General features: G+C 41.6%; 2 non-coding genes and 3 pseudogenes across 2 annotated transcripts; all 5 read right to left on the bottom strand.

Moving 5' to 3' along the window:
- Positions 1-693: 693 nt before the first annotated feature.
- On the bottom strand, positions 694-775 carry trnal-aag (transfer RNA leucine (anticodon AAG)). The gene has a single exon. It is a non-coding gene; the product is annotated as a tRNA-Leu (tRNA).
- Positions 776-18860: 18085 nt separating this feature from the next.
- On the bottom strand, positions 18861-18979 carry LOC148811702 (5S ribosomal RNA; annotated as a pseudogene).
- Positions 18980-19515: 536 nt separating this feature from the next.
- Positions 19516-19634, bottom strand: LOC148811701 (5S ribosomal RNA; annotated as a pseudogene).
- Positions 19635-20169: 535 nt separating this feature from the next.
- On the bottom strand, positions 20170-20288 carry LOC148811700 (5S ribosomal RNA). The gene has a single exon (XR_016086378.1). It is a non-coding gene; the product is annotated as a 5S ribosomal RNA (ribosomal RNA).
- Positions 20289-20824: 536 nt separating this feature from the next.
- On the bottom strand, positions 20825-20943 carry LOC148811699 (5S ribosomal RNA; annotated as a pseudogene).
- Positions 20944-22583: the final 1640 nt, after the last annotated feature.

The following is a 22583-nucleotide window of genomic DNA, read 5'->3' as shown; positions in this document are numbered from 1 at the left end:
GTCCTTATTCTTTTAAAGAGGATAAAAAATTAACTTCGCCACCATTACTACCAGCTCTAAAAGACTGCCATGGGCACGGAAAAAAACACACTACAGATGACTTTTCTGGAACCGAAGCAGAGATTCCTTTTCGAACCAACTGATAAAGCTCAGCCAGTGAATACTGTTAACAGAATGTGAAAGCACGATCAACTTTGTAACTGCAACCACAGGAAAACCAGCAAGAAGCAGGCTCCATTCCCCATTTAAATCTGTCGTGCGAGGCATGCTTCTTGAACGCATGAAGTAAATGCCACGATCGCTTTTGAACTTGGACAAAGTACTTCCAAAGGAGCGCTATGCGCAAAGATTTAACAAGCTCAACCCCCGCCAACGATTCGGTGTGAAGAAGCAGAACATTCAATTTTCACAGACAGAAGCGGCACGCCAGCACAGCCAACATTAAAACGGAGGGCACACTACGATTTGCATTGACACAAAAGTGATCTGGGCAGACGTTGTTCCCTGCATAACACAAAAAGTGGCAAAGCGCTTTTGGGGTGAGAGGACGCAAGAACGTTTTTGTTTTGTGCCTTGATGTCAAGCTGAGAAAGTATCTTTAAACACTTTGCTTAGTTTCTCGAGAGACTGCCAAAAAGCAGTTCCCTCCCTTTCATCTGAAGTCAGCTGAAAGGGGGTCGCGACAGAAGCACCTGGCAGCGGTGGGATTCGAACCCACGCCTCCGAAGAGACTGGAACCTTAATCCAGCGCCTTTGACCGCTCGGCCACGCTACCCGCTGTGCGCTGTCTCTTTGTCTCATTACTTGCTCGGAGGAGGTCGGGTGGGTTTTGCTCTTGTCACCCGACTTAGTGGCGTTATGACCGTGGAACCGACTGCACCTGCTTTTTCTGAGATGCTTCCCCTCTCATGGTGAGATCTCGACTTCTTTAACACCTCTGGATAAAGATCTTCTGTGGAGCAGGTTTCAGACCTCTGCGTACAGCACCCTTGATGTCATTTTATTTTTACAGCAGCCGCATCCGGAAAGTTGAGTCTTTTACGTTTTATTTGAACAACAAAACTACATACAATACAAACAAGAGCACATATAACGTATCAAGAAAATCGTCAGGGGCACATGCTATAATACAATTACACTTTATGAAAAACGATTACACAAGGTAAATAAAGATAAGGTCCGCACAGCTTGTTCTTACATTTCGAAAGAGTCCGTAAATACCCCTTTACGTCTATTTTGAACTGTTCAAACGTAGGGCTCTTCCCAGACCATTTCACTTTATACCACATTCCTAAACAAGGATGCATCTCCTGTTTTAGAACTATTTTGGGTGGTATAGCTTATACAACACAGCTACAGTATTCTAATCGTGGACTGCAGATCTGTGCTATAGTTCAGTCGAATTCGAAGGATCCAGCAATCGTACTGGATTTGACTGGGATTCTGAAATGTCTCTTGCAAAGGTATTCGGGTTTGCTTGAACCTTTAAAAAAAAGTGATCTGAAACTACCCAGCTTACAATCTCTGAGGTAGTTGTCACTAAACTCGGACGTGATGTGCCGTGTGCCTTTACTTTTGTAAAAAACTGGTATTGGGAAAATTAAAGTCGAAACCCAAAACAGTTACATAATTAAGAGTAAATGCCTCCTAATAGCTAGCAAACGCTCCTAGTTAGTAAAGTTTTTTTTGTTCCTGCCTGTCACGCGGGAATCTGGGGTTTGATTACCGACGGGGAGACAGCTAGTTTTTTATGATCAGATTCCAATATTAATGCTGTGTGTGAGAGTTTACGTAACTTTCCTTTTCTCACATTTTCTGACGACTATTCCGAAGGAGCGCCCTGTCAACTCCTAATACTTTTAAAAAAAATCTACCTGCATGTTTGATTATTTTTGTTTTATTTAGAAAAAGTTCAATATTGATCATAACTAAAGAAAATAATGATCAGAAACAAAAACAAAATGTTGAAGATGCGACTCAATCTTGAATCAGAGCTGGGTGACACGGGCTTCTGTTCTGATATGGTTGTACGAGAAACAGGAGGAATCTTTTCTCTCCTATGGAGCATGAGCTGAATCAGGAATGAGACATTTCGTGTGTTTGTGCATATGTCAACGCATGACCTACATCGTAAAACTAAAACTAAATTAAAAACTAACATTAAGTTTTCAGAGACATTCATTTATATACAAACAAGAGATAGACAAAGCAATAATTCTACATTAACTTGTCCTGCACTGATCAGACTAATTGAAATGGTCTGATTCAGAGCCTGTGCAGCTCGTGCTAATACAACATTTTCCTTTGATTTCCTTTGAGTGACGTCAGTGTAAAACAGCTTTCCTTCTTGGGGAACAACGGTTGTGTTCCATATTTCTAATTATTTTGGTTTCAAGATAGCAATTTAGGATGAAACATAAAAGCCAGCTGGATAAAGCCGTTACACGTCATTTACAATGGTCTTTCAACTAATAGCCCGTGCAGGGATCAAACCCTCAGCTGTTGGTACGAGTTGCGTAAGGCTCTGCAACATGCAGATGAGAAACTAACCTCTGCTTCTTCATTATATACACAGTGAGCTATATATGCGGGCTTACTGCCCCCTACGGGCTCTGTATTTGATTGCGGTACAAGACCGGCCGTGGAGAAATGAAGTGAAGAGGGTGTGTTCATTAAAAGGCTCATAGCATCCCTGGATGGTCTCAAACCACCACCCTTTTGGTTAACAACCGAGCCACAAAGACTCATGTACAGCTTAACACTTCTCGGTCTCAGTGTAAGTGATACACTCCGTAAAATTTCTGGAGAATCATTTGTTTTTAAAGGAAAATCGCCAACAGATCAATTGGAGTTTTTTCATTCTATACTGCAATTTCTGAAGGGTACCCTGTGAAAATACGAATTTTGACGAGAAGGGATGGACATATAAGGTCAGTAGGCTTGGGGAATTGGACCTTATGGTGAAGGCTGCGGGCTCGGCATCAGCAGAACCTGATCAATATCGGTTGACTCCGATATACTTTGACAACTTAACTTCTGGATTTAGAGACATTTACCTTAGTGTCGGTATACTAAGATGTTTTGGTAACGAGGAAGGAGGGACAAAGCAAATTGGCAGAATGTGTGCTATTTTGTTGACTACAAGTCCTCACATGCCAGAGGGTCAATATTAAAAAAAACGTAACAGTATAATCTCTTGTACTTCACAATTTAATAGTGTCTCACACCTCAGTGTCAGAATTGTGAGACGAGTTTGTAATCAGGAGGGAGGGCCATAGCAATTCAGCAGAAATTGCATTCACCTTTTCCCAATGCATTCTTACATGCCATTTTCTCACATGCCATGCTCAGAGGGTCATATTTTTAAAATGGTATCATAAAATGTCCTGAAGTTCAGGATTTTGACAGTCTGTTATATTGTGTCTCACACCTTGATGTCAGAAATATGAGACGATTTTAAAATCAGGAGGGAGGGCCCTAGCAATATAGCAAACATTGCATTTACCATTTGACAATGTATTCTCTCATGCCATGTTCAGAGGGTCGTATTTCAAAAACGGTACAGTACAATGTCCTGAAGTTCAGGATTTTGATAGTCTTTTCCATTGTCTCTCACACATCTGTGTCAGAATTTTTAGACATTTTTATAACCAGGAGGTAGGTTCGATCACCCTCTGCTCATCCTCAGTTAACCATATAGTCTCATATGCCATGTTCTAAATGTCCCATTTAAAACTGCTATATTAAAATTTCTTGTAAAATGCAAGAGTTTGAGACTTTTTATGATCAGAAGGCAAGGTCGTGGAAAATATGCAGAAAGTGCCAGTGAATTTACGTTTTGCCTTTGTCTTATTTACTCCTGGTATAACATGCCAGTTTGTTTTATTGTGAGTTGTGTTTCTGAAATGTGTTTCATACAAAAATGCAATTTGGACAGTCTCTACTTACATATTCCCCTTTACTGAGGAAATGTACAGTAATACATCCGGATAAGTATTTTTAAAAATGACTGTAGAGAGCCATCTACAGGCGAAAGACGACATAACATCACAGCAGCAGCATTTAAGATGGAACGAAAAACGCAAAGCAGCAGCTGGCGAATAAGAAGCCAACTTCAGCCTCGTTAATGCAATAGCATTAGGTGAGGTGGAAAAATATTTCTTGCTCTGAATCTTAACATTTTTATAGGAGGTGTTCTAGGACTTCTTGCCTCAGAAAAAAAAACTGCCAGTACATCAGTTATTTCTACTCCATCAATAGCAGCAGTGTTATCAGTACTGAGCCCTAAATGTACTGTAGGTCCTATCATCATATAAAAAGTCGAAAGTATCGACTGCATTCAACTGATAAAATGTATCTTCTATGAGAGTTATATCTTTATCCAAAATACATCAGAAACAAATTTGCACGTTTTTTGGGGGGGATCCTGAAGACTGAGACTTAAATTTTATGCTTTAAATTAAATAAATTGTATTTATTATGAATGTGCCGGAAATTTTTCAGTACTTTAGAGGGTTCTGCCATTTTAGATGTTATGCTGTTCCTGTCTGATTTATCAAATGTGTCATTTAAATCTCCAGTCATTTCTATATCAGTCTGAAGGCCTTGCAGTAAAGATTGCAATTCATCCAAAAATGCCAATTTTCCCACTGGTGATACATACAAGGAAATTAATGTATATTTTCCCCCCAAATCAACAAATTTAAGATCAAATACCTCCCTCATCTGCAGGTGGAGATAATAATGTCAGAATAAATACAGGTTTAAAAGTCAGGAGCATTGATAGTCCTATTTTAAAATGACACTAAAATGCTCACAATATATTAAAAAGCTCTGTAAAATGCAAAAATAATAAAAAAAATATTAAAACAAGGTAAAAAGAAATAATACACAGTTATAAAGCTCAGGAATTATCAATGTGAAGTTACAATGGGTTGATTGTGTTTCATGTGATTTAAAAAATAAAATGTTTGCAAAAAATCCACTTACAATATGCTAAAAATGGCAAGAATACTTAACCTTTTACTACCAGTGACATATTTAGCCAATGTCCACCTGGAATTTCCTCCCCCTTAAACATTTGTTATATCTCTGCAGCAGAACATAGCAGGAGCCTGGTTCAGGTCTTAAATTGAAGCTAACCCCCTTGGCTTTGAGTGTGAATAGTCAAATTTCTTATATTTCTTAATGTGTCCACTCAGCAGACAAACATATGAAAATAAAACAAAAAAAACAGCTGGCGAACATTTTTTTTGGTCTTCAGAGGTCAGAGTTTTCAACTATATGCATGTCAAGGGCCTGGGAATGATTTGAAAACCTTGTTCTAGGTGGCTACTAGCTTGGATAAAAATTTGGGACAAATGGATCAATTAGAAAAAATTCTACATCATGTTTTGTGAAGACTGGACCTGGAATGAAATTTCACGCCTATAATAAAAAATCATAAAAATATTGAAAATAATAAGAATAAAAACCATTGCAATTGCTATAAAAACCTTAAGACACTGCTAGAGAGCCTTTACCTGCTGTTATGCAATGAAAAAAAACCTCAGAGTTGCCTTCTGGTGTGAAAAAAAGGAGCACTGATAAGAAACTGATAAAAAACTGATTGATTATCCCTTCTGAGTCAATGATTGACAGCTAAAAATGCAGCCTGAAGCTTCTAGAGGAAGTCTCACCCCCTAAGGGCTCTGAATGGCTGAAAATACAAAGAATGACAGCGGTTTTTACCAATCAAATCGCCTTATTTCTGGCGCTCGTTCTTCAAACATTTATTACGTAATCAGTAACGTTTACTAGTCTCTAGCTCTTGAGATAAATTAGTCTGGGTTATTTTGGATATATATAATGCTCCAGAATAAGGTAAAAACATGGGATATATATATATATTTGCTGGTTTTTGCTTTTGCGGTTTTGTTGGTAAAAATGTATGATATTGACATGCTGGGCTGGCCAGGTGATCGGGTGTTTTTATTGGGATTCTGCTAGTTCATTAATTTATTGGTTTATTGCATAATAGTGTCATGTCTGTGGAAACAAACTTTATGATTTTGTTGTGGTGATATTTGAGAATACGTGCATGTGAGAAAATTTGTGGAGCGGTTTCAAACAAACGTTGTTTATCTCGCCTTTATCTTAAAAATAATAAGTGTCATCTGGGGAGACAGGAGTGGTCCTCGGTGACCGCGATCCGGACTGTTAACAGGTGTGTAATTTAAAAAAAAACAAGTTAAAAATAAATGCTAAATGGGTTTAACATTTAGGAATGTAATTGGTCAGATGCTTACGATAAGTGATGCTGGTGTTTCGTGTGATTTAGCGAATTCAAAAAAATATTAATTTTAAAAACGGCAAGAGCTCGTATGAAAAAAAAGTTCGTAAGTATCTTTGTTACAACAGCCGCGCCAGAACTATTCAGATACTGTACATCAGAAAAGTACCTGAACTTGACTGGTTTATATTCAGTTATGTGCATTGGGAACGAAAGGGAGACTTAGATGGATTTTATTAGGGTTTTAGGAATCAGAAAATTTATTTTTACACGTTTATGCCTACGAGCAGAAATAACTTCCTGCTTTCAGCGCTTTTTTTGTTTCTGCTTGTAACCTCGAACAGAGAAACCCAGTACTGACTCACAGAAACACCCCGGAGTTTCTGTGTTTCTGGGATTTAAGAGGGATGTATGCAGCGGTGTTACTAGTCTGGAAGGAGGAGACGCGCATTCCGCACGGGGAGCGTAGAGCAATGAGACGCACCTGCTGCGCGCTGAGTCCTGTCCTATATAACCGCTGAGCACGGACACACAAGAGTCTCCAGCCAGTGTTGGAGATTTATGATTTCAATGTTTTTTTTTCCTTTTGAGCAGAAGCTGGGTTTCTTCCTCTAGTTAAAGTTATCGGAGTTGTGGTTACTGTGCTAGACCGTCGGGAATAGCGCTTTTATTTATTTTTTTATTAAACAGTCTGCTGTATACTGTACGTGAAATAAAGATAAGAGTGCTTTCTTGATACTTCACAAGAGTATACATAATTCACGAGCTGTATTAAAAAAAAATGAACTGGAAGAAAAGCAATAGGGCTGGAGTTTATAGACTGTGATGCAAATACGAGAGTAGGAGAGGAGGGGACTAGTTCAGGAGCACAACCGGCCCTCTCCTGCCCATTCTCCCACCAGGGTCTGTTGTAACCCAGTGTGAAATTCAGCTCCTTGCAGTTCAGCTTTTGATCACTCAGCTGCTTTGCCCTGGGAATATGGGGCAAATAAAGGAGATAGCAACCAGACTAGAGGGAGAGTTTTTATTCCTAAGGGATGACTTGTTTAACAACAGCAGACAACTTAAAGAAAAAAAAAACCTGTGTTCTGCTGCTCCAGGTTGGTTCCACTGGGAACAAGTGTGGCCAGGAGCTCATGAACAGTAATTAGGGGTTGTTTCCACAAGGGGGGCTGGAGTAAGTTAGATGTCAAGGGCAATAAAACTCATTAGACCTAATTGACCAGTTAAAGTGAGTTGTTCTGCTTTCTGCACAGAAACCAGTGCTCTCTTCTCAATGTGTGGGTGAGTCTGTCAGTGATATAACAGCTAGGCAGGACTGCCACTGTGGTCTATTTCATCACCTGTGCCCCCATCTTCCAAAGACAACAGTCCAATCTAGCATAGAGTGTCCCGGACTGATAGTGACTGACAAATAGTGACCCCTTAATGGAGGAAACTTTAGCTTTTGTAGGTAATTATACCACTTGACAATGTTACAGGTGTTGGGGGGGGGGAACCCCTAGTGATCCCACAGTCTCACATAGACAATGGCCAGTCTACACAAACCTCCAGTAAAACACAGCCCTGACCCCTGTTATGTCACCCAGGTCTACACTGTGAGACAATGATTATTTAGGAAAATTGTAAGGAATGCATTCCAAAGCAGTCAATGGAAGTATGGAATTAAAATAGTCAAGTCTTGTAAAATAGAGTATATTATCTATTTATTATACCTTTACATTGTGACAAAAACAAATTTCAAGTCCATTATGAGCACACACAGCATATTAAAGATGGGTCTCTGCGCTGTAAAGGAATCTCAGTAACTTTAGCTAATAAACCTGAAATGTCATTTCTTTTACTGCTTGTTCTTTAAGGTACTAACTCATTGACATTATGTAGATTAAAATAAGACTATTCACAAAGAAAAAGCATTTATCACAAATGTATCATGCCAAATAAACTCTAGTAATCAAGAGCAATTAAGAAAAGGAAACAAAACCATCTTTTGAGGATGCCAGATAGAAATGTAAACACACACTCACACGTGGGGCCAATCTTACCAGAAATCAATTAACCCACCAATGATCTTGGACTGATGTCTGAAAACCAGAGCAAACAGATCAATATTAAGGTACTAAAGCTATTAGTAGAACAGATCTAGCTTCTCAACATAATACTTATGTCTGAACTTCATTGAATAGTGACACTTCAATTTTTCATATTCAATATTTTTCACAAAATCAACAGCTGAGAACAGACCGCCATATACCTTTATCCAGTGGTTTTCAGAGCAGAGACATCCGTGTGGGCAAGAGTTCTTTCTCTGAGGTCCACTGCACGTCAGCTAGCCACGTTCTGGCTGGGTCGTGTGTACTCCTGGGAACATCGCCTGTAATGAATATTGGGGACTTTGTACAAATTAATAATGTGAGCATATTAATATGATTTGTGTTGAAGCCAAACATAGACAATCACTGTTAAAACTTGAATTCAACCTCCAGTGTCTGCTTTTGAAATGCTGATCATCACCCGTCTTCTGGCTTCTAGATGCACGTGTTAATGGATATTTCTTGTCTTCTTTTTTTCCCCCCATATGCTCTTCTCTGTATCATTAAGTACTTCTGGGTCATTTCATGTACCTCGTGGCATCTTGGCTGGTGGTGAATGGCAGGCAGCTGCTCTAAAAATAACATGCCTATTAATATGATGTTGAAGACAAAACCAAAACAATACAACTTTGTTTTGCACTTTACAATTTATCACAAGCTTGTCATATTTACAGTCATCAACTGATTTAGGCTGCTGTTCCTGTGAAAAATGTCCTTTGTTTAACAAAGATTCAATTTACAATCTTTAGGTTTTAAATATAAACCACTGGCAATATGGTAATCACTTTTACAACTTTTAAGAAGTTGCAAGATAGCTCTACAACTATGTTGTCCTTAACCTATTCAGAAACTACCACTAATATTGTAAGAAATTGTTCTCTAGACTCTAGATCTTGTGGGCTCAGTTCTCGATGAATTGGAAAGGTGTCGTTCATGAAGTGCAGTACTCTGTCGATCTCTCTCTTACCAAGAGACTACCCATCTAACGCTGCAGGAAACTCCAGTGCCTGGTCTGGGAATGCTGTGCTATTCAGATTCTGTCAATAAATTTCAAGAATGGTTCACCTTTTTGTTTATACTGTGGCATTTCTTTGCAGTAACAATTGAGTGGTATAGTTATCTGCCTTCTATACTCTTCTGAAAATCATGTATCTTTTTAGCAGTCCCATATCCCTTCCTTATATCCTTGCTGATGAGAATGAGAAATGCTATTTTCAAGACATTAACACGAATATAATTTTTACATTAATTCCAAGGTACAAGAAAATGAATATCTTCAAAATATGCACTTTAATATACTTACTTAGTTTCTTTTTTGGAAATGGTCAGTGAACCAACCACTCCAGAGCTTGTCCTTCAACCTTGAAATTATTTCCTGGAAATGCTGTAATCACAGAGCAGCTCTTCTCCCCTCAACAATGTCCCTTTTTGTCACAGACAGAATTATGACAGGCTGTTCGTTGATTATAAATGACTTTCTTACAGCCCTTACATTGTCTTTTCTCTTTGATGGATTTATCCATCTTCTGATTTGCCTCCTTATCCGGGAGGCAGGCTCAGTGTTTTTCACGAGCATCAATGCACAGTTTTTGTGCAGGTTCATCTGAAAAGAAAAGACATCTCATGTCTCCCTCTGTCATCTGTGAGCTTCAGCAGTTGTCTTTGTGATGACCTTGCCGTTGTAATCACACACCACCTCTCCCTTCTGGAAACACCTGGAAGTCACAAACTTCTTCCCCTTCACAGGATCGTCAGTGATGCTCAGGCCTTCCCAGATTTGATACTTTATCAACTTTTTAATTTGCATGCCATTTGGTGGCAGTCCTGTGTTGGGCTTCCACTTCTCCAGCACTTCAGACACTGTTGATACATTGGCTGACCAGTCCATCTTCTCCGTCTCCTTTCACAGCTGCTGACCTGGGCAGTACAGCGCAGTTTAGTGAAGTAAAGATGAAACGGCTGATAAAACACAAATAAAATGCAATTAAGGTACATTCCAGATTTTCTTAAATACTGTACATGATTGGAGCTATGCAGGTGGAGGTCTTTTGTTCGGTATTAACATGGATTTTAATTGGCTTCTATGAAAATTGGCCATGGTGTGAGTGAGTCCTGTGATGGACTGGTGTCACATTATGGGTGATACAGTACTTTGCATCCACTGCTTGCCAGGATGGTTCCAGTTCTACCACAACCCTGAATTGAGTGGATGGGTATATCAATGTAGCCATCAACTTGCATGTTCCTCTTCTTCACTCAATGCAAAGGAAGCCAGCTGTTGTTTGAGGTTTTGTGCTCTTTAACAGGAATTATGACCATTTTTGTGCCCACTTGTTGAAACAACACTTTCTTTGCACCCATTCCTCAAACTGTAATAGCGAGAAAATAAAAATGAATACACCAAACTGTAAAAATCCCATATATGTAATTTCTTACTTTTGTTGTATGAAAGTATTCTTACTGTCATGTTCTTTACCACCCCTGGGTGCTACAGGTGCTTCAGCTGGAGAAAGCCTGCAGGTAATACAGTACAAGAAGCTGCTCAGGCAAGGTGATGTCTTGCCCAGTCTGTGCAACACATCTCTCTTTGCAACCATCAACACCTTCCAGCAATCCTTCGTACTTGGTTCTGGACTCTGCAACTGTCTATATCTGTGGGAGAAATTAATACTCATCAACTTTTTTTGTATTCAGATTAAAAGTACAACTGAAAGAAGATTTAAAATGAAAATGACCTATTTTTAGTAATCTCTTGGCAACATTGTTACTGTTCTTCTTCTGAATATCCTTTATGATACTTTGGAAGTTGATGATGAGGTTAGCCAGGCTGGGATCCTCTACTTTCACACTGATATCATTTAGGATGTAGCTGGAAAATGGTTTATGTTCTTAATATAATTAGCAATGATTTGGTGAGACAGTCCAGTGGTCTTCATTTGGTTACAATAATTGTTGTTTTGGATAGGCCCTTTACAAAGTTTAAGGAAGATGCAGATGGATCCATAAAAACAGGAATCTGGAAACATTTTCTACCTGACAAATGTAGAGTCACTATGTTAATGGCTGAGATTTCACATGGGTGAATTTTAAGCTAAGGAGTAAAAACATGTGCTATGGAAATATCACTGCTCAATTTTAAATGCCTTTAAAATAAATACCTCCTGAGAGCAATCTGCCACTCCAAGATCCTTGGTAAGGTCCGTTTAAACCCAGCCAGGTGAGGAGCATCCAGGGAGTGCGTTCTGTCCAGTCCAGCCTGGGTCACCGTCTTCCTGAGAGCCTGCTGATGGCTTTTAAGAACTGGGGGGACAGTAGGAATACAAAATACACATTTAAACATTTTTACTTCTAAGACAAACTAGAATACAAGTATAAAACAAAAGATACATTTGGAAAAAATAGAAAGTTCTCCAGAACTCACATCTTCCCCTTCCTCTTCCACTTCAGTCTCTGGCATCTCTTCCTCCTGGACAGCAGCCTCTTGCTCAGGGCATCTGGACCACTGGTATATCATTTTAACATACCCTTACATAAAGGTAAAGGTTAGAAATGAAACAGAAGAACCCTTATAAATTATAAATATCTTACCTTGCTGATGTGTCTTCAGGATTCCACATAAAACAGTCCATGGACTCCGCCAGTCTCACATTCTCACCACACATGAGCCCTATGCTCTTGCAATCCCCGACCTGCCCATTCCTCAGGTGATTCAACAAGTCCTTCCTGGCCTGGAGAAGGAACTTGCTGATCTCCTCTGCTGAGGCTCATTTCATACACACCCTCTTTAGGTGAAGAGGAAACTGGTCAAATGTCTTCAGGCAGGTCTTGCACACCAGAGGAATCCTCATGGGTCTCTCTTGAAAATAAATTACTTTTGTGTAAAGGAACAAGTCAAGACTGTTTCAGTTTCTTAACCGAGCCTTAATTTTCTCTCCAATAGCTTCACCATATTGTTTATTGTATTTTTATCAGAATTATACCTTGCTCTAAAATAATGACTTTATAAAACAACTTAACTCTTACTTGGTCTTGTTCGCAGTCTTTCCAGTAGAAGCCGTTGTAGAATTTAAAAACTTCTGTGATAATTTGATCTGCCCGAGTGTCCTTCCCTAACCCAGTATTGATAGCTTGTGTACTGTAGGGTCCAAAGGTGGTGTTCTGCAATTTCCTCCCATAATGTTTCTTTGATCAGTTGGAAGCAAGTGTGAAAGCTTCCTCCCAGTGGGGAAGCTCAAGATCCTCTAGTTGTATGACAGATTTTGCTCTTCGAGGATCTGCAGTGTGGTGTGAAGCCAATTTTTGGCATTGCTTACCAGCTTCAAATATGTGAGTTTGGGTGGCTTGGCAGGTTTTATGAGTTCCTCGGTCTTCCGTCGTAGGCTGGCAGGTGCTCGGTTCTCCCGTCCAATAAAACTGCTGTGTTTTGTAAATGGTGGACTGTTTGGATCATTTTGTAGATGATCCTGGTTCCTTGTTGGAAGGTATCCTGTCTGTTTGACATGTTTGTTGTGTAGGCAGTGTGGAGGGTGACCGTATGGTTGCGTGCGTTGTCAACTCTGGATTGATCCATACTTACCATTTAAATGCCTAAAGCTTCGTTGACACCGTTAGGTTTCCACTGTTAGGCAGCTTTACCTCTGTAGAATCTGTGGCTCCATAGGAAGACAATCTTGCCTTTCTGTGTGTCGGTATGTTTCTGCCTGGGTCTTCTTCAGGCATTGTTCTGGGACACTGTGTCCATGCTGGCCTGTTTTTATCCTGTTTTGTAAGGGGCAGTGTGTTGTAGTTCCTCCTAGGGGGCTAGTTTGTATCCTATGGTCTGTGTTCCTTCTGTACGTTTCTGTATGAGTAGGTGCAGTTTCAGTTGGTGAATGGGTTTCTGCTTTCCCTGGTGGGGATTATGCATGGACCATTAACACCTCAATAGGCAATCAGGGTCTTTTGTTTTCCGCCCTAGTAGGACTGTGGAAGCTGTGCGAGTTTCCATAGCTGATTGGTTTCAGTTACTCTTCTGTTTGTTGCGTGTTAGTATGGTGAAGAGTTCAAGTCCCTGTAGGATCTGGCTAGTTAGGAGAGGGGAACAAAGCTCCTTCTCCCAGATTTTATCCGAGAGGGGACCATCTGGGACAAGGAGAACACTCTCCTTCCAACGACTAAAACCCTCCCGGTTTTTCTGATGTTCAGGTCTTGTGTAAAGATAGTATTAAGTCTTTTGATCCACTCCCTTTCCTTTTTCTTTCTTTCTATCTCTGTCCAGTTGGGGTTGCTTTCCAGTCCCGTGGTTCCTGATGTACCTGTGTTGTGTCAGCTGGGTTCGGATGGAGTTACCCGTTCCCCCCACATAGGTCACCCCGCACTTTTTGCACTGGATGCTGTAGATGGCGTTATTGATGTTTTCTGAGAGTGCCCTTTGCAACTGGAAGATTTCTTTAGTTTCTTTGTTTTGGATCATTGTTTTCTGTTATGAAATGTTTGGCTCTTGGTGTATATGATCTGTTTTGTACAGGTTTTAGCTTGCTTTGGACTAATTAATGCTGAAGGTTTTTGTTTTTTTCTGTGTGCAGATTTTGTGCTCCCTTAGTATGTTTGTGTTTTCTAATATCATGGTTTTTGGTTGGTTTTTATGCCGAGTTGAGAATATGATGTGTTGAGGGGTATTTTTCTGTCATCTGGAGTTTTTCTATTTAAAATGTTTGTGCCACATTTTTGAGGAAACTTTGTGTGTATCTTCTCTGGCATAAAGCTTGGAAGAGTGTGTATTTGGCTTCCTCAAAGTCTTGTTGTTGTGTACAGATTTTGTGGAAGTGTAGGAGTTGTGATTTTACCAGTCCTTTTAAAGTATGTTTTGGGTGGAAGCTATCCTTGTGCAGTAACCCGTGTGAATGTGTCTTTGAAAAATACCTTGATGTCCAGTTTGTCTGTGTTGTTGAAGGAAGAAACCTTGTATGTGGTGGTGTCTAGGAAGTCTATCAGGCTACCATGCTTGGTGTATTTGAGTTTAATGGACCTGTGGTGTGTGTTGAGGGTGTTAATGATTTCTTGTAAGGCTTGATATGTGCTGCCTATATGTTTATTTTTTATATATTTGCCCTGGGATGGACTGGTGTCCTTTCCAGGGTGTAGCCTGCCATGTGTCTATTTCTTGCCACGTTTTAAAGTGGAGTTACAATCTTACTATTTTTACACTTTTAAATTGACATTTACAAATGTATATTGAAGCAGCTACCCACCTGAACTAAACTATGTCAGCATGTGTAGTCTGCAAAGGAACAAGTAATAGGTTTATTCCATACTGAAAAGAGAAGAGAGAAAACTCAATGTTTCGGCTGTGAAGCCTTCTTCAGGTGTGAGAAAGACAGGGCAGTTTACAAAGATTAAATAGCACAGAAGAACAAAAGCTGGGAGAGGGGAGGAGGCAGGAGCAGCAGAGAGGCCACACAGGAAGTGCAAAATGGAGAGAGGTGAAGAAAGGTGTGAAGTCAAAACCTGCAAGAGAATAAAGAAGATTACATTAAAATAAGTCAGTCATTGAGAGATCCTGGCTATTTGAGGTGAAAAGAAAAACTATGGCCTTGGAGAAATCTTTAACCTTCCCAGCCCTAATATGTTCTCTGAAGCATTCTCCTAGTCTCCTTTCGGTTTCCCAAATGTAGATAGCTGGGCATTTTTTGCAAGAGATACAGTAAATGAGATACAGGATGTTGTCAGGGTTATCTGGAATTGTCCTGTGATGCCCTGAATGTCGTTAGATATGTATTTGCCAGTGATGCAGCGAGTGCTATTGCAGGGGAAGGTGCTGAGTGTGAGGGAGCTGTGAACAAGAAGCTTATGTGGTGGTCAGCGATAAGAGATGATTGGGCGGTCGGAAAAAAGAGTACCAATGGAGGGATCGTCCTGTAAAATGTAGTCATTGTTAATGATGGTCCTGGGGATAGAAATTGGGTTAGGGTGGTAGGGAAGCACCGAGGGAATGCAGTTGTGAGACTGGGAGTTCCTGATTGAGTTGATGATCCGAGGGCTGTTTTTGGCCCGGGAGTAGAATAAAGCGACACCTTTCATCAAACATTTTGACAGGTACCACGCCCCCTTTTTCAGCCAATGGGAGGCCGCCATGGGCAGATGTCCTGCCCCCTTATCGGCCAATGGTGCAATGTTATGGGCGGATGTCCCGCCCCCTCGAGAGCCAATGGTTTGGCATAATGAGTGTTGTTGTCCCGCCTTCCACCCCTAGCAGCCCCAGGCCTCAGGGTCCAAATGCCCACCACCGCATCCCCTTCGATTTATAAATAAGCGTGTGAAAGAGCGTATTAGCAACGAGGGATGGAAGGTGATCATGTCTGCTGCAGGTTTGAATGCAATCTATTATAACCCTAGGGAATATGCGGTGTGGGAAGTCTGGTGAGTGCCGCGAGTTTCCGGGATGTGAGCGCACACACGCACACTGACTAACTGACTGACTAAAGTGTCACAGAAAGAACTCACAGGACAAATAGCATGTGAAATGTAAACCACTTTATTTCATCAGTAGGTTTTAAATTACAGAAACATCCCAGTATACACTTTTAAACTTTTCACACACATTACAGACTACTGCTTGCAATCGCCAATTAAATGATGGTGCAGAAAATTAGTTGTAGCTATCGCCCCAAAATTGTTCAGAAACTCAGCAGCATCTGAAAAAGCATTCATAATGCCCTTTCTCTTGCCATTTCTATAGCCATGAACACCGAACTGGGCGACCCTAACAGAGCAAATAAATTAGCCTGAGTGATCAGAGGGACAGTGTTACCACAGGTTCTATGTAAAATACGTTGTATTTTGGAATACACACCGCTGAATCCGCCAGGCTTCAGTTTCTGATCTGAAAACATCAGAATAGCAGTAATTTCACTCATGTTCTTTACATGCACATCTATCTCTTTAACAAATTCAAGGACATTAGCATTCAGTTAATTGATTTTCATTTCAAACTTTGCAGAAAGAAGAGTGTAAAGCACTTTTTGTAAGAATTCTTACGTATACATTCGAAATTTTTCGTTCTTCTCACAATGGCACACCTGTGTCTGTAAAACAGAGTGAAAGCTCTATTCACATTGCGAGTATTTCACAGCCCTGGTTTTACATAGATCTTTTTTTCTTTTCTGTAAAAATAAGTATAAATAAGTATAAAATAAGTTTTGCAACGCACCAAAAGTCACGTGTAGTATTTTTCCATCTACCTTTACAAGTAAGGAGCGTACATACTCATATGGCGAGCGGTCGTCAATTATTTTTCTCAACAAGTGCTTTATACTCCGCTCAGTATCATCTGTAAATGTATAGGCACCCAGGCCACTGGTGATGTACAGAACAGCCGATAAAATTCGGGCTAAACTGAGACACTTATAAATTTCTAATGCGGCAAACAACACATCTTTGTACTGTAACATGACCAGGGGAAGGGTCATTCATAACAGGTATTTTCGGAATGACCTACTTAAAATACTAGATATGGACCTTAGCAAAATGGCTGCCAAAAAGAATCAGCTGACCGGTAAATGGAAAGGGTCTACCCTGAGAAACAATGAGACAGAGCTGAGCCGCATCAGGAACCGAAATATAAGTGCCCTGGAGGCAGTGAACAGGGCGGAAGCCGATAAGGTGAATGCGGTTTGGAGGAAAAGAGAGGAAAGAGGTGTATGTTAAAGATCGGGCTAAAGAATAACGGACTACTGAAAGGAGAAAAGGTTTATGGTTTTTGGATTACGGACACTGGATAAGGATACATCGCGGATTGGCTTTATTACGGACTTTTGGAACTCGGATCGGATCAGGATTAAGGGAACGGATTACGGACTGTATTTGGAAGATAGTTGGAGGAAGAAACGCCACGAAACTCAGGAAAGAAAAGTGTGGTGTGAGTACTACTTTCATTTACATAAACTTTCCCCCGGAGACACCACAGTACCCATCCGCGCACCCGACAACCAGGCATGTGTGACCCCGTTGACCTGGATGATTAATCAAACAGGCCGTGCATTCATCAACCACAACCCCCTTTAAACAATGGTTGAAGGTGCAACATACCACCGACTTTACAATCTGATCCATAGCATCGGGCTCATTAGAGCCATCGTTAGCTAAACTGGGTTGAACATCATCATTAATCACATTTTGGCGAACACACATGAACAGACACGAAACATTCAAGCTTGATGGTAGTTTGAAGATTGATGCATCGACCTCTTCGTTATTCTATTAAAGGAAAAAAGAAAAGGAAGGCTTAACAAAATAAATAGGCATGCTTTTTACGTAAAATATTTAAATTGTAATGCCTCTTTTGTGTTAGAGTTCTTCGTTTGCTTCGAACTTGCTGTGGTTTAATATTTACCATTTGTAGCAACTCTTCATCAGTCGTTGACGGACCCCCAACACCTGAATCACCATCAGAGTTCACATGACAGCCACTGTCACACACCACTGAGTGCTGGGTCAGCTTTTGCTAAAAAGAAGGCAAAGTGTTGAAAACGAAATACGCTAAACGCAGATTGAAACAACAATTCCACTATCAGAAAAAATATTTTAGCAACCTACTTCTTCAGTTTGCATAGCAGAGGAATCCGATGATTCACTACTCAAAGAAGCCATTTTCGCAGCAGTCAATATCGGGGCCTCACAGCTCAGGTGTCACACTTCAAAACTGGCAAGTCGGCTAATTTAAACATAAACTCCAAATTTGTAACCATGCTCAAGACATTTTTCAAATGGTTGTGATGTTTTAGAACGCCCCACCATATCCCCCCGCCCCAAAATCACACGTGTTTTATCGAGAGTGAAAAGTAATCACGTTGAATTAAAATATGTAAGCTTATTTCAATGACAAATTCTCAACAACTTTTCAAAAGTTTGAAATGATTTTCCACGTACCGTGAACGTAAAGTCTTTAAACCTTAAAAATATTAACATGCAACCCAATCCTCAAATGATGTGTGTTTCTCTAGAAAAGAAATTACATTGAATCAAAAAATGTAAAACTTATTTTATCTTTTGAGAAGAGCATTGTAGGGCGGGACTTTATATTTTAGTGGATAGGTCATAAAAGTGTTAAAATAATTGAATAAGACGCATTTAGCAGCGATAACTTATAAGCACGAGCAAAAATTGATCTTTATAACGCTTATAGATTTTAACAATATAACAGACTTTACTAAAATGTTTACTTTTAAAATAAATATTACATCACAACATGTCCACACCCAGGCACCTGCCGTTAAAGGTTATGGGATGTAGAGATACAGTATATAAGGTTCATGATAAGAATAAATGGCTGGCGATAAACCTTTCCTCGATCCTTTGCGGACTTGTAAAAGTGTTCATGATCAGAATAAAAAACGCTCACGCTAATACACAAGCACCCGTGTCTCGCCAAAGCAGACAAATAAACAGACGGACAAGCCGCACTGCACGTGTGAACAGCGGAATGAGCGAGCGAGGATAGGGCGCCTCCTGCGCTTAAAAGCTTAATGCACCTGGTATTCCCAGGAGGTCTCCTATCCAAGTACTAACCAGGCCCATCCCTGTTTAGCTTCCGAGATCAGACGAGATCAGGCGTGCTAAAGGGGGTGTGGCCGTAAGCAAGAGCAAGGCTCGCTGGCACCCTTCTTATAGAGAGGACAGCTCCGTCACCTCTTTTACGACGCTGCTTTTTTCCCTTGCGTTTTTCTCTTCTTCCCACGTTCTCTCTCTTCACTGCCTTCGTCCCCGCTCTATTTCACTTCAGCCTTTCACTCTTGCTTCCTTCCAATGAGGACGGAGCTGCGGGAGAAAGGGCGTTATAGAGGATCGCTGTGGAGAGCTGCCGATGTGCTTTGACATCTGAGCTCTGTGGAAAACCATCTCAATACAATTCTGAAAAACCTGACTCCCCGAACGCCAGCCGAACAAGTCTCCACAGCCGAAGCGCTGCGTCTCTTTTCAGCTGGCGATAAACCTTTCCTCGATCCTTTGCGGAATTGTAAAACTGTTCATGATCAGAATAAAAACCGCTCACGCTAATACACAAGCACCCGTGTCTCGCCAAAGCTGACAAATAAACAGACGGACAAGCCGCACTGCACGTGTGAACAGGGGAATGAGCGAGCGAGCGGGGATAGGGCGCCTCCTGCGCTTTAAAGCTTACAGCACCTGGTATTCCCAGATGGCCTCCCATCCAAGTACTAACCAGGCCCATCCCTGTTTAGTTTCCGAGATCAGACGAGATCAGGCATGCTCAAGGGGGTGTGGCCGTAAACGAAAGCAAGGCTCGCTGGCACCCTTCTTATAGAGAGGACAGCTCCGTCACCTCTTTTACGACGCTGCTTTTTTCCCTTGCGTTTTTCTCTTCTTCCTACGTTCTCTCTCTTCACTGCCTTCATCCCCGCTCTATTTCAGTTCAGCCTTTCACTCTTGCTTCTTCCAATGAGGACGGAGCTGCGGGAGAAAGGGCGTTATAGAGGATCGCTGTGGAGAGCTGCCGATGTGCTTTGACATCTGAGCTCTGTGGAAAACCATCTCAATACAATTCTGAAAAACCTGACTCCCCGAACGCCAGCCGAACAAGTCTCCACAGCCGATGCGCTGCGTCTCTTTTCAGCTGGCGATAAACCTTTCCTCGATCCTTTGCGGAATTGTAAAACTGTTCATGATCAGAATAAAAACCGCTCACGCTAATACACAAGCACCCGTGTCTCGCCAAAGCTGACAAATAAACAGACGGACAAGCCGCACTGCACGTGTGAACAGGGGAATGAGCGAGCAAGCGGGCATAGGGCGCCTCCTGCGCTTAAAAGCTTACAGCACCTGGTATTCCCAGGCAGTCTCCCATCCAAGTACTAACCAGGCCCATCCCTGTTTAACTTCCGAGATCAGACGAGATCAGGCGTGCTCAAGGGGGTGTGGCCGTAAGCGAGAGCAAGGCTCGCTGGCACCCTTCTTATAGAGAGGACAGCTCCGTCACCTCTTTTACGACCCTGCTTTTTTCCCTTGCGTTTTTCTCTTCTTCCCACGTTCTCTCTCTTCACTGCCTTTGTCCCCGCTCTATTTCACTTCAGCCTTTCACTCTTGCTTCCTTCCAATGAGGACGGAGCTGCGGGAGAAAGGGCGCTATAGAGGATCGCTGTGGAGAGCTGCTGCTGTGCTTTGACATCTGAGCTCTGTGGAAAACCATCTCAGTACAATTCTGAAAAACGCGACTCCCCGAATGCCAGCCAAACAAGTCTCCACAGCCGAAGGGCTGCGTCTCTTTTCAGCTGGCGATAAACCTTTCCTCGATCCTTTGCAGACTTGAGAAACTGTTAATGATCAGAATAAAAACCGCTCACGCTAATACACAAGCACCCGTGTCTCGCCAAATCTGACAAATAAACAGACGGACAAGCCGCACTGCACGTGTGAACAGGGGAATGAGCAAGCGAGCGGGGATAGGGCGCCTCCTGCGCTTAAAAGCTTACAGCACCTGGTATTCCCAGGCTGTCTCCCATCCAAGTACTAACCAGGCCCATCCCTGTTTAGCTTCCGAGATCAGACGAGATCAGGCGTGCTCAAGGGGGTGTGGCCGTAAGCAAGACCAAGGCTCGCTGGCACCCTTCTTATAGAGAGGACAGCTCCGTCACCTCTTTTACGATGCTACTTTTTTTCCCTTGCATTTTTCTCTTCTTCCCACTTTCTCTCTTTTCACTGCCTTCGTCCCCGCTCTATTTCACTTCAGCCTTTCACTTGTAGCGGCAATGGTTGTTAATAAGACAGAATTAAGTGTTGCTGTGCTTTTTCAAATGAGGCCCCATCTCTCTGTTCATCTCTGTGGTGCAGCCACAGAGAAACTATTCATGCATGCTGATTTAAAGATATTTTCTTTTGATAAGGGACAGCTCCCAAATGGGGATGCACTTAGCTAAGCCTAGCTATCATGATCAATGGTCATCCATTGGCGCCTATCTGTCTAGGGTGTGCCAGATGGACATCTGGACTGCATTCCTAAGTGTCAGGAGTAAGTGACTCACATCTCACCTTGATCAACCAATCAGGGACTGGTAGGGCCGAGTAACCCACGTGGGACTCTGATGCCCATGGAACTTTCAGCCAATGAACGAGCTGAAGTTCCTCCAGGTAAAAACAGGCAACACAGAGGGCCTGAGAGACTATTTCGTGGACTTTTCTAAAGGGAATTCAAAGGAGAATTCCAGGGCAGGACAGCCCAGGAGCAGAAGGCTCCCAAGGGCAGGACATTCTCGTAGCGCGCCTCCTGACCATCCTGAGACTCAGCCCGGACAACCATGGAATGGCCAGTGTGTCCGAATGCCAGAACTTTCCTTTGTTCTAAGAGTCTAGAGCGGAGGTTGCCACAGAGTAACCAGAGGATCCACCTGAGGTTAGCACCAGCAGCAAGCCTCGTGAACAGGTCGTAATCTGTGGACAGCTGAATCACTATTCAGAACTAGCACTTCATCAGGAATGAACCAGTCCTCTTCCTGACTTGCTGGGACCCACAGTCATCTTTTCTCCTGTGCAGAAACTTTGCTAGTTAAAGCCAACACTAACTAGCCGGTCAGTGAGCATCTGCAGCACAGCACAGCCTGGCACGGAGCCAGAGAGCCCGCAGGAGATCTGAATCCCCAGAGATTGGATGAGTATTCAACTTCAATGCATTACAGCTTGAGAATTCAATTGTTATCCCAACCAGTTGATATCACTTTAATTCCTAAGAGTTATGTACTTGTTTTCAGTATCTAATGTAGAAGTTGTAACCAAGTTCACTTTATGAAACGGTCTAAATGAATGATATACTGAAAGTATGTCCTCTTGATATATGTAACTCTTTGTAACTGATTGTATATATACCTTTTGTATTCTGATAACCCTCTCAATAAGATCTGTTAGGTTTATATGCATATTTTATGTATTAATAAATGTATCCTCGTGTATTAGTACCCGTGTGTGTGTGCGTTGTTTGAGTTATATCGCATGGTTGGATTCTAAGGCCATCAAAAGAATCATTTTGTGATTTACGGCTACAATTAATAAATGTCCCCGTAAATGCCCAAACCCTACAGAACTGGTGCCTTCAGAGAGCACACTACATTTATTGGCATCCCTGGAGTCATTTCAGTCATACCTGGGCTATGGTAAGACTGAAATGAGTCAACCAAGCAGAATAATTCAATATAAAACGCCGCGGGTTTCATACGCGACAATACAGTGTGCTG

The sequence above is a fragment of the Atractosteus spatula genome, assembly GCF_055471065.1.
Source record: "Atractosteus spatula isolate fAtrSpa1 chromosome 10 unlocalized genomic scaffold, fAtrSpa1.hap1 SUPER_10_unloc_7, whole genome shotgun sequence".
Lineage (NCBI taxonomy): Eukaryota > Metazoa > Chordata > Actinopteri > Semionotiformes > Lepisosteidae > Atractosteus > Atractosteus spatula.
This window is presented reverse-complemented; position numbering and strand designations above follow the sequence as displayed.